This window comes from Danio rerio, chromosome 24 (assembly GCF_049306965.1).
Source record: "Danio rerio strain Tuebingen ecotype United States chromosome 24, GRCz12tu, whole genome shotgun sequence".
NCBI classification, from domain to species: domain Eukaryota; kingdom Metazoa; phylum Chordata; class Actinopteri; order Cypriniformes; family Danionidae; genus Danio; species Danio rerio.
The window spans coordinates 42477835-42495470 of record NC_133199.1 but is presented as its reverse complement, the minus strand read 5'-3'; the positions used below and the strand labels follow the sequence as shown (position 1 = coordinate 42495470).

At 34.2% G+C, this 17636-nt stretch overlaps 1 protein-coding gene across 4 annotated transcripts in view; it reads left to right on the top strand.

Annotated features, from left to right (window-relative positions):
* Window positions 1-12172: 12172 nt before the first annotated feature.
* ntn2 (netrin 2) overlaps window positions 12173-17636 on the top strand; it is a 70274-nt gene continuing 64810 nt past the window's right edge. For 2 of the 4 annotated variants that reach the window (XM_068217114.2, XM_068217113.2), the window contains exon 1: window positions 12173-12322. The gene's annotated coding sequence lies outside the window, so the exon portion shown is untranslated. The remainder of the gene's footprint in view (window positions 12323-17636) is intronic. The other 2 variants (NM_001037415.2, NM_001423754.1) reach the window with 1 other exon arrangement.

The window sequence follows — 17636 nt, the reverse complement described above, 5'->3', positions numbered from 1 at the left end:
ACAGTGGATGCCCTTCCAGCTGCGACTCAACAATGGAAAACACCCATACACACTCATTCACACACATATATACACACACACACACACATAAACACACACACACACAAACTCCACACAGAAATGCCAACTGACCCAGCCGGGACTCAAACCATCGACTTTCTGCCCATTACATAAACAATATAATAGTATTATGTATAGTGTTTAGTATATAGTATTATTATGTAATATAATTATTACATAATTACATAATATTATACATAATTATGTAATACACAAATACATACATATACAGTACATGCATAAAAACGATTAGAACTTTAATAAATATATACACAAATAAGAAAAAGACTAATATGGTTATTAAAAAAATGTTTTTATAAGTAAAAACGATAATATAATAATAATAATAATAAGCTAATAGTAATAAATTGCAAATTATATATATATATATATATATATATATATATATATATATATATATATATATATATATATATATATATATATATATTATAAAAAAATGTAATACAACAAATACAGTGCTCAGCATAAATGAGCTTAAAGAATTTTTTTTTAATTTTATAAATAATTGCATCCATTTCTCAATAAAAATATCCAATATTTTTATTAAACAGTTCATTGAAATATCCATTAAAATAAGAGTTTGGTCACCTAACATATTTAGCAGGAAAGATAGTACATTTAAATTTGAACGAGTCATTGCATCAAAGAGATTACAAACTAAAACATGTAATATAGTTAAATGTTTCTTTTGATTATTTTCCTGTTTAGTACAATTTACTTTAATACTCCCAAATATATCAGTTTGGGTGTACAAATTATTTTGTTAGATTAGTCCTGACAATGATCCTGACTAATCTTGCACACTCACCAGCCACTTTATACCTTACTAGCACAGGGTTGGACCCCCTTTTGCTTTCAGAACTGCTTTAATCCTTCATGGCGTAGATTCAACAAGGTACTGGAAATATTCCTTAGAGATTTCGCTGCATATTGACATGATAGCATCACGCAGTTGCGGCTGCACATCCATGATGCCAATCTCCACATTCAACCACATCCTAAAGCTGCTCTATTGGATTGAGCTCTGGTGACTGTGGAGGCCATTTGAGTACAGTGAACTCATCGTCATGTTCAAGAAACCAGTCTGAGATGATTCACTCTTTATGACATGGTGCGTTATCCTGCTGGAGGTAGCCATCAGAAGATGTGTACACTGTGGTCATAAAGGGATGGATATGGTCAGCAACAATACTCAGGCTGTGGCGTTGACACAATGCTCAATTGATACTAAAGCAGGCAACGTTTTTCCAATCTTCTATTGTCCAGTTTTGGTGAGTCTGTGTGAATTGTAGCCTCAGTTTCCTGTTCTTAGCTGACAGAAGCGGCACCCGGTGTGGTCTTCTGCTGCTGTAGCCCATCCGCCTCAAGGTTGGACGTGTTGTGTGTTCAGAGATGCTCTTCTGCAGACCTCGGTTGTAGCGAGTGCTTATTTGAGTTACTGTTGCCTTTCTATCAGCTGGAACCAGTCTGGCCATTCTCCTCTGACCTCTGGTATCAACAAGGCATTTGCACCCACAGAACTGCCGCTCACTGGATATTTTCTCTTTTTCTTCATTCTCTGTAAATCCTAGAGATGGTTGTATGTGAAAATCCCAGTAGATCAGCAGTTTCTGAAATACTCAGACCAGCCTGTCTGGCAACAACAACCATGCCACATTCAAAGTCACTTAAATCCCCACTCTTCCACATTCTGATGCTCGGTTTGAACTGCAGCAGATCGTCTTGACCATGTCTACATGCCTAAATGCATTGAGTTGCTGCCATGTGATTGGCTGATTACACATTTGCGTTAACGAGCAGTTGGACAGGTGTACCTAATAAAGTGACTGGTGAATATATACGCACAAATATATTTAAACATATATATATATATATATATATATATATATATATATATATATATATATATATATATATATATATATATATATATATATATATATAAACCTGTAAAAATATTGATTTAAAAAAGGATTTGCACTCATTTATGCTCAGCACTTTATTTAGCTCTCTCTCTGCTACACACACTCCTGTGAGTAAAACGGATCATCCTAAAAGCTTCATAAGCATGTGTGAAGTGTTTGCGGTGAGTTATTGGAGGCTGCTTCTGTCTCTTTTATTTCTTGACCTCTCACACACTCTGACACACACACACACACACACACTCATCAGAGGAAAACACTGGATGGTGCCATAAATACCACAGGAATGTTGAGCAGCTTACACATGGCTGAGAAACACACACACACTTTAGCACACAAACACATGGACAGTTTTCATTGACTTTATTTTGCGGCACATTACTGAAAATGCAATTGGATTTCGCCGCCGTCTAAGATCCTAAATCTTTTGAGTCGCCCTGAAACCAGCAGCGGGAGTCTGTGTTTGCAGTATGGAGCATTAAAACCATGGCAGACGTTTATTTATTGTGTTACAGCCCTGAAAGCATGATGCGTTTTTCCCACTCATCATCTCTACAGCACTACTGTAGGAGAAAAACAGCAAGTGGAGCGGTCCACAGATGTTTAGATGGAGTGGGTTTTGCTCTGAAACTCTCCAGGACGTTAACCCTCTGGTCTGAAGCCACTTGACTGTGGTTTTGGCTGTATGTTTTGGTTTACTGTTGTGTTGAAAGGCGAATCGTCCTCCAGCTTCCACCGCTCGGCACGTTTTCCTCCAGCATTCCATCACTTTCTTGAAAGGCCCCGTGAAGTGCTTTGAAATGTGCTTTTTTTTTAAATTGTATGTTTGATGTAACTGTTTACACCCTGATTTATGTAACTCGGTGGTTGTTAAACTTTTTTTCATCAAGTATCACCTCAGAAAAAAAAAATTGTCTCTCCAATACCACCTTCAAGAGTTCACACTTAGCTGATCATGTGTCAAAAGCTTGTTTGGCATGCTGTCCCGGGAGAGAGCCCCGAGCTTAAGGTATCCTCGAGCCTGGGGCTTCCTCCCGTTCGCAGAGCTAGAGGGGAGCCTGAGCTCGGTGGATCTCAGACCTCCCTAGCAGCTAAGGGAACACGTGAAAAAGGGGCAATGAATGATGTATAACTTTGGATGGTGGGAGGAAACCGGAGAACCCGGGAAAAACCCATGCGGACACGGGGAGAATATACAAACTCCTCACAGAAATGCCTACCGTCCTGGTGGAACCAAGGCCGGCAGTGTTCTTGCTGTGGGACTCACAGTGCTAACCACTGGGCCGCCGTGCCGCCCGATCAATGGTAAAGGGGGAGAATTGGGGAGGAAGGGGGGTTTCTTCCAAACGAAGATAAAGTGGACTGAAAACTGTGGTTATTTAGCTTAGGGCTCATATGATTGGAAGATAATGATTAGCTAATACGAGACCGGCCGTGATAAATCATAAGCACGTGATCCTCTCGAAATTAGTTGATAAACAAACCTCACACAATGACGAGGCAGATTAATTCCTATTATTAAGAACATTTATTATTGTCAGCCAGGAATTCCCGTGATTTGAGATCTCATCTTACTGTAAGTGGACCGTGGAGTTTGTGTTATCCACATACTTGAGCTGCGTCCCAAATGGCATACTTATGCACTATTCTATCCCATTTTGTAGTATAAATAGTATTTGCGATTATTACTGTGTGCGTTACACTAGCTCCTGCTTTCCAGCCATGCTCTTCCATTAAAAAGAGGTGCAACAGTCCAGTTCTCAAAAACAAGCTTTAATCTGGTTGATGGATGTAGAACTTCCAAGCATAATTGGTGTGCTGATAGGTGTGTTTGTGTGTATGTGTGGATTCCTAAATGAAGAAAATACAAATTACCACACATTGATAATTACTGAAACTAATCATGTACATTTCAAACATATATGTGACATTTAAATGATATAAATAGTGTAACACAACAGAAATCAACATGATGACGCTGTTATAATAAACATACATTGCTCATATTGGCATCGTTAATGTGTTGTATAGTCACAATAATCACCAATTAACTCACAAATCAAGTACTGTTCGTTGCAGTTGAAAAGTGCATGCAAACAACATATTGGAGTTAACTTGAACATTTGTATTGGTAAGCTTAAGTGAGCTCACAATGAATGCCTTTGAGGCAGAAAACTGCTTTGTCATCCTCATAGTAATATAATGTAAGGAGAGTCTTTCCAAGCTAAATATTGATAATAAGTCTAACATTAAGCTTTAAAGATTACTTACTTGTCAATAACGCACACAATAAGCACAAATTATAGCAAACACCAAGAACAATCTTCACTCCGTCTCGAACACGCGTGATTTAAAGCAGTGTGACTAACTGAATGCTAACTAGATGAAGTGGTAATAGACCACACCCCGTGAGTTATTTCCAGTCCTATACTGCCATCTGTTGGTGCAGTTGTGTAATTCTGAGTACTTTGTACAAATAGTATAAGTAGTGCGTTCACACTGAAAACTCTAAAAATAGTAAGAGCACTTTAATTACCCGGATGATGCACTCATTCAGCCGGTAAAATGAAGTGTGTATTTATGGACACTTCACGCACTCAACGACCGCAGGTTTGCTCACGTAGCGGAAGGGGCGAAGCTTTCGGGCGCACATGTGCGATACCTTTATTTTGGATGGTGAAAGCAAATTTCTCCTGCGATAGTGATTATAGCGCCTTCCGATGGTGAATGCGGTTATACTCACGGCAGGTATTATTTGATAGTTTGCTCATTTATTTCACTGATTTGGCAACCGTAAAATGTAATCAAGGAAACGGCTTGAATTTCCGCTTAGTAAAAAAACATTAGTCCTCTATTTGGAACGACACTACATTCATATACTATGCTGTTGAGTGTGTAAGTGCATAAGTACATAGTGCATGAGTGCATAGTGTATAGTGTGCCATTTGGGACGCAGCTATAGATTAACTTTAATTGATTGTCTAGCTCCAAGCTTCCATAGATATATACACTAGATATCGCATAGGGACCCTGAGCATGCGTCAATAGCGCCGCCACATTGGTACAGTGCTCCCGGGACAAATGTCATTCAACCGCACTAGTCAAGACTGTGTTATTACGTGAAGACGCGGGACTTTAGCGCTGTCTACGGGTGTAGCAAACAAAGAAAACAAAGCACAAAGTTAGAACATTTCATAGGTAATATTAAGTTTTTTCTGTTTTTGTATGTTCTGAACTTTTGTGCTAATCAGGTAACGTTATTGATGATAACAGTCACTTACTGCATTCACCATAAGGCAAAGCAGCTCCAACTCGCACTAAACACTCGGCTTATGCTAGTTTTGTTGAATAAAATCGGCAAACAATGGAAAAGAAATATGACAACGAGATGCTGCGCTGCCAGAAACTTGTATTATTGTCGGCTAACGTTAGTGAAAGAGTCGTTCGGGGGATTCATTCACAAACGAATCGCTCCCTCCGTCAGTATGAGAAGTGAAAGCAGGAGAGGAGCTGTGTTTCAGGACATGATTATATCAAATTAAACAGGCAGGGTGGATAGTACATTTCTGTACACACAAACACAAGCTTTTTGTCAGGAATGCCCGTGCGGTCACTGATCCATCAATGTAGAAAAGTGACGTAAAATTATAATTTTCGTATTTAGAAAAAAAAAAATTACATACTAACATCCAGGAAAACTCCCGATCATAGATATACAGTATGTGTATATGTGTATATCTCTGGCTTTGGATGGCCACAGTCCTCCACTGTACCTTGGTCCCGCATTCATTTCAAAGGAGCGCTACCCTGTAGCAAGATGGCGGCGCTATTGACGCATTCCGTACAATAGACAACAATAGGCCAGGCGACATCTAGTGTATATATCTATGCCAAGCTTCAAGCAAGGCAAAGTTGCTTGAGTGTATGTTCTGTGTCCCGCGACATTTGAATCACATCCAGATAAATAAGCCTGAATGTGAGGTAACAAATTACGTGCTTCTTCCTTTACTGATTTTAAATGCGTTTCTGGTCTGTTGATCCTCTGCTGTTTGCTATGTCCGCCATCAGCTGTTCCTCACTAACGCAGTGCGGTCAATTTTCAAAATAGTTCAACTTTTGCCACTGTGTGGATTAATACTGAATGTGTGTCGCTGTTATTACTTGGGGTTAGGTTTAAGAGTAAAGGAATATGCTGGTGTTTAACAGCATTGCTTTATTGCATTCCTGCATTGGGCTCTCACATACTTTCTGCTACATACTGTAGCTGTGGTGGGCATTTCTCTCTGTCTCGTGCTGAACGCAGTCGACCAGTTGCAATAGACTGGGTCATCGGACCAATCACCGCAGATTAGCTTCGTGCTAAGGTGAGGTTTGGAAACAAATGGATCGCTGAACGATTCATATAAGAGTCGCTTGGATAATTAGATAAAAATAAATGCATATTATAAGAAAATAAAAGTGTTTTTTGACCTTGCACGCATATCAACATGATGTTGGAGACCTCTAAAACTAAAATGTGACCTTCTTTAATGCAAAGTTGGGCTCTTAATGGGCCACCCTCCTCCTTTCTCTGACCCACAACTGACGTCAAAAATATAACGAGATTCGGCTGGCCAAAACATATATTTTTGATCCAATATCACTGTTGTGCAGTCACGTCTGGCCACTTGTGGTTTTGACCCGCCACCTAGTCGACATTTAAGGTAATGCATTCAGATTAGTTTTACTTTCATTTTCTCTCAGTGTACGGTCGAGAGTAACACACATGCGTTTTAATTCTGTGGCTGATTTAAACGTTGAAATATATGTCCGTAAGTGCTCTATTTTTACTAAAGCTCTATTTTTGTAAATATTAAAGGGTCATTTGATTACAGTCAGTTTTATAGCACCTGTATTTTGTTGTACAAACACATCTTGATGGCTTACACATTATGCTGGTTGTGTAACAAATATGATAATTTTGCTAATATTCGATTCAAATGGTCTCATTTAATAGATTTTCTTTATTTGCTGATAAAGATTTGCATAAAAACTATGTACATTTGGGATGAATGGAACTTTGTCTTTGTTGTAGTTTTACAAAAAAGAAAGATATTGAGAAGAACAATTGAAGAATATTTATTCATTTGTTTAATTTAATATAAACCTTACCAAAACAGCCTGGTGGGCACAATGTTTTCAGCACAAGTCTATTTTTGGTTTAATTTTGGAGATCGCCACTCAGAGATCATCCTCAATGTTTAGTTGTGACCTTTATTTTTAATGTATTTGACTGCCATAATGGTGTCAAAGTTTAACCTGGTGCTATAAAATCGATTTGCTGCAGCTGACGATATTGCTGTGTTGTAAGTCTAATATAAACACACCAATCATATGAAAGAAATATTTAAAAGGCTCAAGGCTTTTTATTTTCATGTTGTGTTTTTTTTATGTAACTACAACTTTTATTTTCTGTGCATTATGGGATAAAATAAGGTAATAATAATAGTTTAATTAAATTATTTGACTTTTGGAAATCACTAAGGGACCCCCTGCACTCTCAGAAATAAAGGTACAAAATTTGTCACTGGGGCGGTACCTTTTCAAAAGGAACATTTTTGTTCCTAACTGGTCCCTAAAGGTACATATTAATACCTAAAAATGTACAAATGTGTACATCATAGTACTTTAAAGGTACAAAAGTGAATCTTAAAAGTATGAAAGTGGACCCTAAAGGTACTAATGTTTACCTGTATGTTACAAAAGTGTACTTTTTGAAAAGGTACCGCCCCAGTGACAGATTTTGTACCTTTATTTCTGAGTGAAATAAAGGTACACTGGCCCTTGACCCCCACTTTAGGAACCACTGGTTTAGATAAAGTATAAGAGAAGTTATTGAGAAGTTCTTTTGTTGCACCGAATCTTTTTTTTTTCTTTTTAAATGTGGTGATGCCTTATCATATTATGTATTTAAATATTAAGAAGTAAAATAGCAAGTTGTGTCTGCTCCACATGACATGCAAAGCTGTATGCACTTACATTTTTTTGTCTCTTTCAGAATTTTTACTTTCATTTAATGCAAAAATATATAATAAACATCTTTTGTCTTCCACAGTTGAAGGAACGTCATCAGGGTGAGTGAAATATATAGTTTTTACAAGCGTATGTATATAACCTCATGCACAGTTACGTTGCTTCTTGCTGTCCCTTACAACATTTCCTCCTGCCCAGACAGTCAGTTGTGGATTGTGGCCAGTACTGGGCAGAATCACAGTTGTTCCACATGTACTCATCTTTTTAATGGTGCTCTTTGAGGTGCACTTACTGTTTTGGAAATTTCCTGGACTTCTCCTGAGCACTGTTTAGGATCAGCTCTGAATGTTCTGCTGATGAATGTTTCCTTTGACATGTTCTGTATCATGTTAAATAGTCCAATTACATACTGTATGTGAGGAAAGAAGTTTTGTAAGTCGGAGAATATTTGAGGTTGCTTCATAGGTGATGAGACAGGATGTTTTGGGAGTACTTTATAGTGATTTGTGGCCACCTATGTGTTTCCCAGCACTGGGATGCCATCCTAAAGATCACGAGATGTTCAAGATTGGGTGTGTACAATATGATTTTGGGATGATTTCTGGAATTACATTCTGGTATTGCAGGACGATTATAATAATTGATCAGTTTAAGACACACGCACGCACACACACACACACACACACACACACACACACACGCATACCGCATCTGTCTTTAGTTTGTCTCGTGTTTTATACTCTCATTACGCGCGCCATCTGGATACTCCATCTAACACACACGCCGAATGTTTCCGATGATTTACTGGAATCAAAGGATTCTTGAATGACTCCATGAGATAGTATTGGGAAATAAATAAACATCAGTGTCAAACCGAGCGCCGGAACATCAGCGGAGCGCAAGCCGCATGCGCAAAATACGCCTGATGCCAGAGGGTGCGAATTATTTGGCTCTGACCTCCACACCCGCCCCCAAAACTGCTTAAAACAAACGGTCCAGCGGTCTTTCTGAAAGTTATTAGTTAGGGATTAACCATTTCCTATGTTTTTTAAAGCGTTTCCATGTTAATAAATGTCTATTATAAGTTAATGAGATCACCCAATTTCGCGTGTTGTGAAACAGGATTTACTGAATTCACCGCTGAGGTGGTAATTTATTAAAATTAATTGTTTTTAAATTGATAAATTACGATAGATACTGACTAGCATTGTGCAGCACTTTCAATAGATTTTCATATCACATTGTGTGTTTATAAGCTAGCATACTGACTGCACTTACACCGTCAACATGTTTACGTACTGGCAAACATCACATTCGCTGTGAAATTGTGATATTTTAAACAGATGCTTGCAAATCACTTTAAAGTAAATATATTATTAACCACCTTAAAGTTATACTCACATTCTGTCCGACCCCCGACCACACACAGCCTCTCTAAACCAAGTACGTTCCCTACCTATACAGCACCCTCATTCACCACAGGCGCGCATCTGCCGTGATTCCCGCCATCATGCTATTCAGCCAGTATTACTGTAGCTCCTGATGATTAATTGCCTGTTTATCATCATTTGTAAGTCGTCTTGCCTGAAATTCATAAACAGGAAACTAAAAAAAGCTGTACCCAACTATGACATGCCACTGCCAAACCCGCGACCACCCATTACATGCGTCTGTAAATCAAGTGCAAGTTGCACAATAGTATTTTTATAGCATAATTAGTGAACTCTCTTAATTCAAGATTAACTATTTTATTTACATGTGTAATTTACATACATACTTGCATACATTTAATACAGTGCTCAGCCTATATAACCCTCACTAATCTCTCTTTTAAATTCACATTTTTAATAGGAACATATTTGTGCATATATTAATCAATAATGAAGCCAAATCTGGAGCTTCTCTAATAAAATAACTTACGATAACAGTACAAATACTAGTACAGCCAATATTTATGTTATAGAAAATTATTAAATACAAATTTAAAGAAGAGGAAAAATTAAGAGAAGCAAAAAAATAAAATAACATATATATATATATATATATATATATATATATATATATATATATATATATATATATATATATATATATATATATAATAATAAAAAATAACAAATTGAAATATTTTGTTGAAATTTTGTGAGTTGTAATTTTTTTTACAATATTTTGCTTGAATTGAATTGTATTATCTTTCAATTTCTAAAGATGCTCAGTGAGTAAAATATTATTTTAATAAATATATGTATTTAATAAATCTGTTTCGTTTAAATGCACCAAAATAGTCTGCCTATATCCACTGAGAAATTATAAAAATTTTCATTTTCAAAATGGGCTGTACTCAATTATGCTGCTGAGCACTGTATATAATTTCTTACATTTTATAAAGCAGTTATTTATTATAAGACTTTTGAATAATACTGTGTCTTAAATGTACTTGTACTGTTTACAAATGTTTATTTTTTACTTTTATTTTTAGATTACATTTGATGTATAATTGTATTTATTGTAATTTCTTTTTAGTATTCTACTATTTGTATTAATATTATACAGTATGTTAGACACTTATCTGAGTGTAATGCAATTTCGATTCTCTGTCCTGTAGATGTTGAATTGACAATAAAGCTGACTTTGACTTTGATCTTAAATACTAATAACTAGCTAGTATGTAATAATAAATAAATAGTTAAATTGGCACAAAATGTTAATATTATAACTACTTTAATAACTGCAATAGTTATTTAGGTATTAATTTATTCCTTTCTGTGAGTTTTTAAAATTAAGTTATTTTATATATTAATATATTATATTTATATTTTATATTATATTTATATTTTTATAATATATTTTATATAACTATATTTTTATTTACAGCTGAAGTCAGAATTATTAGCCCCCATTTGATTTTTTTTCTTTTTTAAAATATTTCCCAAATGATGTTTAACAGAGCAAGAAACATTTTCATAGAATGTCTGATAATATTTTTTTCTTCTGGAGAAAGTCTTATTTGTTTTGTTTCGGCTAGAATAAAAGCAGCTTTTAAAAACATTATTAAAAGCAGTTTAAGGTCAATATTATTAACCCCTTTAAGCTATATTTTTTCAATAGTCTACAGATCAAACCACTGTTATACAATAACTTGCCTAATTACCCTAACCTGCCTAGTTAACCTATTTAACCTAGTTAAGCCTTTAAATGTCACTTTAAGCTGTATAGAAGTGTCTTGAAGAATATCTGGTCAAATATTATTTACAGTCATCATGGCAAAGACAAAATAAATCAGTTATTAGAAATGAGTTATTAAAACTATTATGATTAGAAATGTGCTGAAATTTTGTTCTCTCCGTTAAACAGAAATAAGTGAAAAAAAAAAAACAGGGGGGCTAATAATTCTGACTGTAAGTGTATTTTTGAAGTTATAAAAGCGTGTTTAGCATGTTAGGTTTTCAATGTGTTATGTTTTTTATGTTCTTGTTAGGTCTGATGCAACGTAAATAAGTTCTGCTTTACAATTTATTGTGATGATATTGTGATGAATGACAAAAATAAAGGAAGCTGAAACTGAACTGATTCTTTAGCTGCACTAAAATGATTCATTGAATTTACTAAATTTTTTAAGGTAAGTGATGGTTGCAAACGATTTATATGGGCTGAAATTAAACCAGTTGAACATGTTTGTTTAAATTCAGCCTGTATAAATTATTTGCAACCACTTAGTCTAACTTTAAAAAAAAAAAAAATTAGTAAATCCAATTAATTTTTTTTCAGTGCGTTTACATTACACAATAAAATAACAATAAACAAACAACAACAAAAAAACACATCAACTATCCTAAAAATACAATTTTCTAATCAAAAGTTAAGCATAAAGATTTTTGAAAATGTTGCAAGATTCTATGATTCCCCCCAAAAAGACGCGTGCCAGTACGATGCCCTAAAATGCTGTCTAGATAGGCGGCTCACTAGGATTTGAAACAGAGCCTTTCTCGCTAATGCAGTTTGTGTGTGTGTGTGTGTGTGTGTGTGTGTGTGTGTGTGAAAGGGGGGCTCAGTAGAGTTTCTCACCTTGGCTCGCTCTCTGTCACCCCTCCTCTCTCTCTCTCTCTCTCTCTCTCTCTCTCTCTCTCTCTCTCTCGTGTGTGTGCGCGCGTGTCAGTGTGTTTCTGTCTCATGAACGGAACTGACCGCTGCTCTGTCTGTGAGTTACATTCACCAGCAGACAACAGGACTAAATCACGAGCGATCTGGATTTATTTCACGCACATCTGCGCCTGAATGAGCTTTGGCGGGATTCAGAAATTCAGGTGAGTTCCCACACACAGTTTAGGCTTATCCACATCACGTGTTTTGTATTAATAAATGGAGATATGTATGGAATAACATATTTATGACGTGCATGTTGCTGGTTAGTGGTGGGAATGAGAGCTTTGGCGACTCACAACCAGTTTACCCGACTAATTAGCTACTAATTACGTTGATTTAAAGGGATAGTTCACCTAAAAATATAATTTATCATCATTTACTTTCCCTTGTTCTAAAATCTCGTTTGAGTCTCATTTTTTTTCTATTGGACACAAAAGAAGATATTTTGTAGAATGCAAAAAACCATTAAAATTCACAGTATTTGTTATTTATACTGATATCAAGTGTTACAAGCTTTTAAGCTTTCTTCAAAATATCTTCTATTGTGTTTAAGAGTATAAATAAACCCATAAAGTGGTTTATAAGCACTTGAGGGAGAGTGTAAAGTTAGTAAATTGTCATTTTTAGGTGAACAACCCCTCTAATGATGTCTTAAATGTTATTTTTTAGCTAATAGTTTCCCATCAAAACACATTCACTAGTGATTGTTTCTACAGTAAACCAATTATAGAGTGATAATGGCCGCTTCAATTGTTAGGAAACGTGTTTACACTTTACTATGAGAGTATTGTGGTCTGATTATAGTGTCAGTGATTTATGTGAATGATTTTCAAATGCAATTAATAGCTTCATTTAAAAAGATGCATGCTCCTTATTAATAAAGCACTGAGTGGTGATTGTTTTTAAATTAGCACACTGTCTAGGTGTTAATTGATTGTGATTTTGTATTATGATTAATCAGATTATATTGATTAAAGAGCATTGAGGGCTCTGTGCACTGCTCATACTCTCTAACAGGTGAGCAGTGAGTCAAAACTCTCTCTCCCTCTCTTTTTTTTTTTGCTGGTAATTTAACAGAGCGCTCCAAACTGTGTTTCGTTCCCGGTCCATGAGCGATGCCAAGCAAAGCAACTCTTCACGAGTCTTCTTAGGTATGCGTGACACCGGCGAGATTTCTGCTTCCCCTGATGGACGTGGCACACACACGTTTGAGTGTGTGTTTGTGTGGATTCCTGTGATTTTATTGCAGCGAAGCCCCTCTCTGGTTTCCCTGAGGTCACAGATGAACTGCAGAGTTAAACTTTGGGGAAAAACATTTACGCCAGCTCAGTTTACTGATCCTGCCCACTGCCGGCCCTCAAGAAAAAAAGGGGGGAATAAGGTCTCAAAGCTGTCAAAATGAAAAGCGCTGTGTTTGACAGTAAAGTCAGAGGTGTAGCAGACAAAGAGAGAGAGATCTGATAACTAAACCGTGTGGCAGATTCTTTCTTGACCTACTTGCATTCAACATCTCTGCCAGCGCTGTATACCTAAAGAAATCGTTGACTAAAATTTCGTCATTTACCTCATGTTGTTCCAAATCCATGCAGGTTTGTTTTCGTTCTGTGCAACACAACAGATGTTTAGCACAGTGTTTTTCCTCCTCTTTTAGTGCATTAGTGATGTAAAAGGATATAAGGATGATAACCGTTTTCAAGGTATACCACGGTTTGGAATAGTCAAGGATTTAAAACCGCCAACATTTTCTGTAATACCGTTCCTATAGGGTGTGTGTAAGATTTTTTTATTTACATTTTTTTGTTTTTTTTAGAACAACAGTATCTCCAGTAGAAAATATCTTTAAAGATGCTTTTAAATTGTTAGGAAATCTGTGTTTTTGAAACAAATGAAGACAGCAGAAGTCAATAATTCATTTGAATTATATAGCCTGGCTTATTTACTGCTCCAAAATAGGGGAATAGGGGGAAAAAGTTTTTGTTTTCAACCCAGACAATTAAAAAAAAATAAAAATAAAATTATATATATATATATATATATATATATATATATATATATATATATATAAATAAATAAATATATATATATATATATATATATATATATATATATATATATATATATATATATATATATATATATATATTCAAATATTCCAATTTTTTTTCTTTTTTAAATATTTTCCAAATGATGTTTAACAGAGCAAGGAAATTCTCACAGCATGTCTGATAATATTTTTTCTTTTGGAGAAAGTCTTATTTGTTTTATTTTGGCTAGAATAAAAGCAGTTTTAAATTTTTAAACACTTTTTTAGGAACAAAATTATTAACCCCTTTAAGCTATATTTTTTCTCGATAGTCTACAGAACAAACCATCATTATACAATAACTTGCCTAATTACCCTAACCTGCCTAGTTCACCTAATTAACCTAGTTAAGCCTTTAAATGTCATTATATATATATATATATATATATATATATATATATATATATATATATATATATATATATATATATATATATATATATATATATATATATATATATATATATATAAATAAATAATAATAATAATAATAATTATTATTATTATTTTAGAGCACTAATCACAATTCTGCAAAACTGTTATATTTTTATCCAAGGTTATCATACTGTCAGAATGTTATAATGGCACATGCCTAATAAGGGTATTAAAAAAAATACTATTTTGAAAGCAGATATGGTGTCAGTCAGCAAAAACTAGCACACAAGTATCATAAAAATCTCTCTTCTCAAAAGGAAGATGTGAGGAACAGAGTGAAATGTAATTAAATGTTCTTATTTTCATGAAAAAGCATGCACTTTTAAATAATGGAAAATATTCTACAAATGTAATACTCTTTACAATGGAAAATAATGATTGTCTATTAAATCAAAAGCAATTTAGGCGATTTTAACACTATAACTCTTAAAAATAAAATGGACGGTGCTCAGCATAATTGAGTGCACCTCATATTGAAAATGAATATTTTTGTCCATTTTTCAGTGAATATAGGCAATGTATTTTGGTGCATTTAAACAAAATAGATTTATTAAACAGATCTATTTATTACAAATAATATTTTAGTCACTGAGCATCTTTAGAAATAGAAAGATGATACAATTTAATTCAAGCAAAATATTGCAAAATAAATTACAACCTACAAAATTTCAACACAATTTAAAATGTAAAATTTCTCATTTAAATTTGTATTTAATATATTAATATATAATTATAATTATATAACTATATTAATATATACTTTATAACATATACATTTGGCTGTACTAGTTTTTGTATTGTTATCGTGAGTTATTTTGTTAGATTAGCTCCAGATTTGGCTTCAATACTGACTAATCTAATGGATATGCACAAATATAGTATTGTAGAGCTTCCTATTAAAATATGAACTAACAACAGAGATTTGTGAGGGGTGTACTTATATATGCTCATCACTGTAAATATTGCATTTTTACAAAAAACAAACTTTTTTTGCACTTTTTTTTCTGCATTTGTATATATTTAAAGTGATTGTTTACCAAAAAACGAATATTTACTCAATTTTTACTCATCTTTAAGTATAGTATATTATATATTTGTTTTATTATTTTGAGTTTCCAAAACAAACTGCATATATTACCTAATCTCCTAACCTAATCTCTCTTACAAAAAATAGACTTATAGATCTTGCATATGCTTTGTATTTGCTTCCCTTTAAAAACAACTAAAAACAACAACAACAACAACTAAACAGTAAAACATGGGGAGCTACAAATGCTTTAGAAGATTGCCTTTAACCCTTATGTACTGTTGGGGATGTTTTCATCCACTCTGGGGTGATTTTGTGGCTTATTTTGGCTATGACGTTTTTTTTTTTTTTTAGCTAGCAGAATGATTTTTTGTGACAATCTTGATTTGACACATATTTTGAGAAAATGCTTTGAATAATAATAAAAAAAAACTTTGCGATACACTTTGGGTAAATTTACTACCCCTTTGTTATGTTTGGATGAAAACATCCACTGAATCAAACTGGTTTAGAAATGCATCAGATAATTTTTTTTAAAATTGTTTTGCATAGATCTGTTAATCAACCTCAGTTCTAATGAGACTATTGCTTAGAAAATTTACAGGATTTTAACTCTTTAGTTGCCAAATTCATAAATGATGTCACTGATTTGGTGAAAAAAAACACACAAAATGAGGCATTTTCAATATAAAGAGTATTGTGGACTGGATTTTGTTTCTCTTTTATCACAGTCTTTGACATGTGACCGATTAGCAACAACATTGGCTTTGATACATTGTTAGATATAGTTTTTTTCTCCCTAATTTACTGTTGTTGGCTGTTTTTTGCCCCATGTGCAAGAATTCTTACAAATTAAACAAAGTGTTTTTGTTTTGAATTACACAGAGGTACGCAGAGGTACACGGCAGGGGTGTCCACTTTTGTTCACGTTTGCGATTGAGTCTTTAGAGGAGGCTATTAGAACACATACTGGAATTAAAGGCTATAAAACTAAAAGTACTGATAATAAACTAGCATTATACGCAGATGATGTAATTTTATTTATTTCTTAGCACAACAATAGCATTCCAAATATTCTTAATTTGATTAATCACTATGGTACATTTTCAGGGTATAAAATTAACTACGACAAGTAACTGTTCCCAAACTGTTCTACAGCAAATTCTTCTTCCCAAGCAGATTTAATGTTCTCCATAGATGAACTTTTCATCTGTTCTAAACCCTTGTAAAGCAAGGAAATGGTAGTACCTCTTAAATAATGCTATATCAGTTTTTAACATTCTTTAAAACATCTTCTTTTATGTGCAACAATAAATAAATAAATAAATAAACTAACAGGTTGGTGACAAGTAAAGAATGACTACATAATGTGAGATTTTTTCGATTTTCATGAACTATCGCTTTAAATAATGCTATATCCGTTTCCAACATTCTTCAAAACATCTTCTTTTAGGTTTAAGAAAAAAAAACTCACCACAAGAATGAATTTCAGGGAAGAATGACCACATAATGCCAGACTTTTCATTTTTGGATGAACTATCCCTTTGAATTACACTAAATCGGTCGCTAACATTCTTCAAAACATCTTCTTTTGTGTTTAAAAGCAAAAAAGAAACTCAAACAGGTTTGTGACAAGTGAAGAATGACTAAATAATGTCAGATTCTTTATTTTTACATGAACCATCCCTTTAAATAATGGTTTAGCTGTCTCTAACATTCTTCAAAACATCTTCTTTTGTGTTTAACAAAAAAAAAATCAAACAGTTTTGTGACAAGTAAAGAATAACTACATAATGAGAGATTTTTATTTTTGAAGGAACTATCCCTTTAAAAAAACGCTATATCGGGTTTTAACATTCTTCAAAACATATTTTGGGTTCTACAAAAAAAAAAAAAAACTCAAACAGTTTTAGGGAAGAATGACTCCATA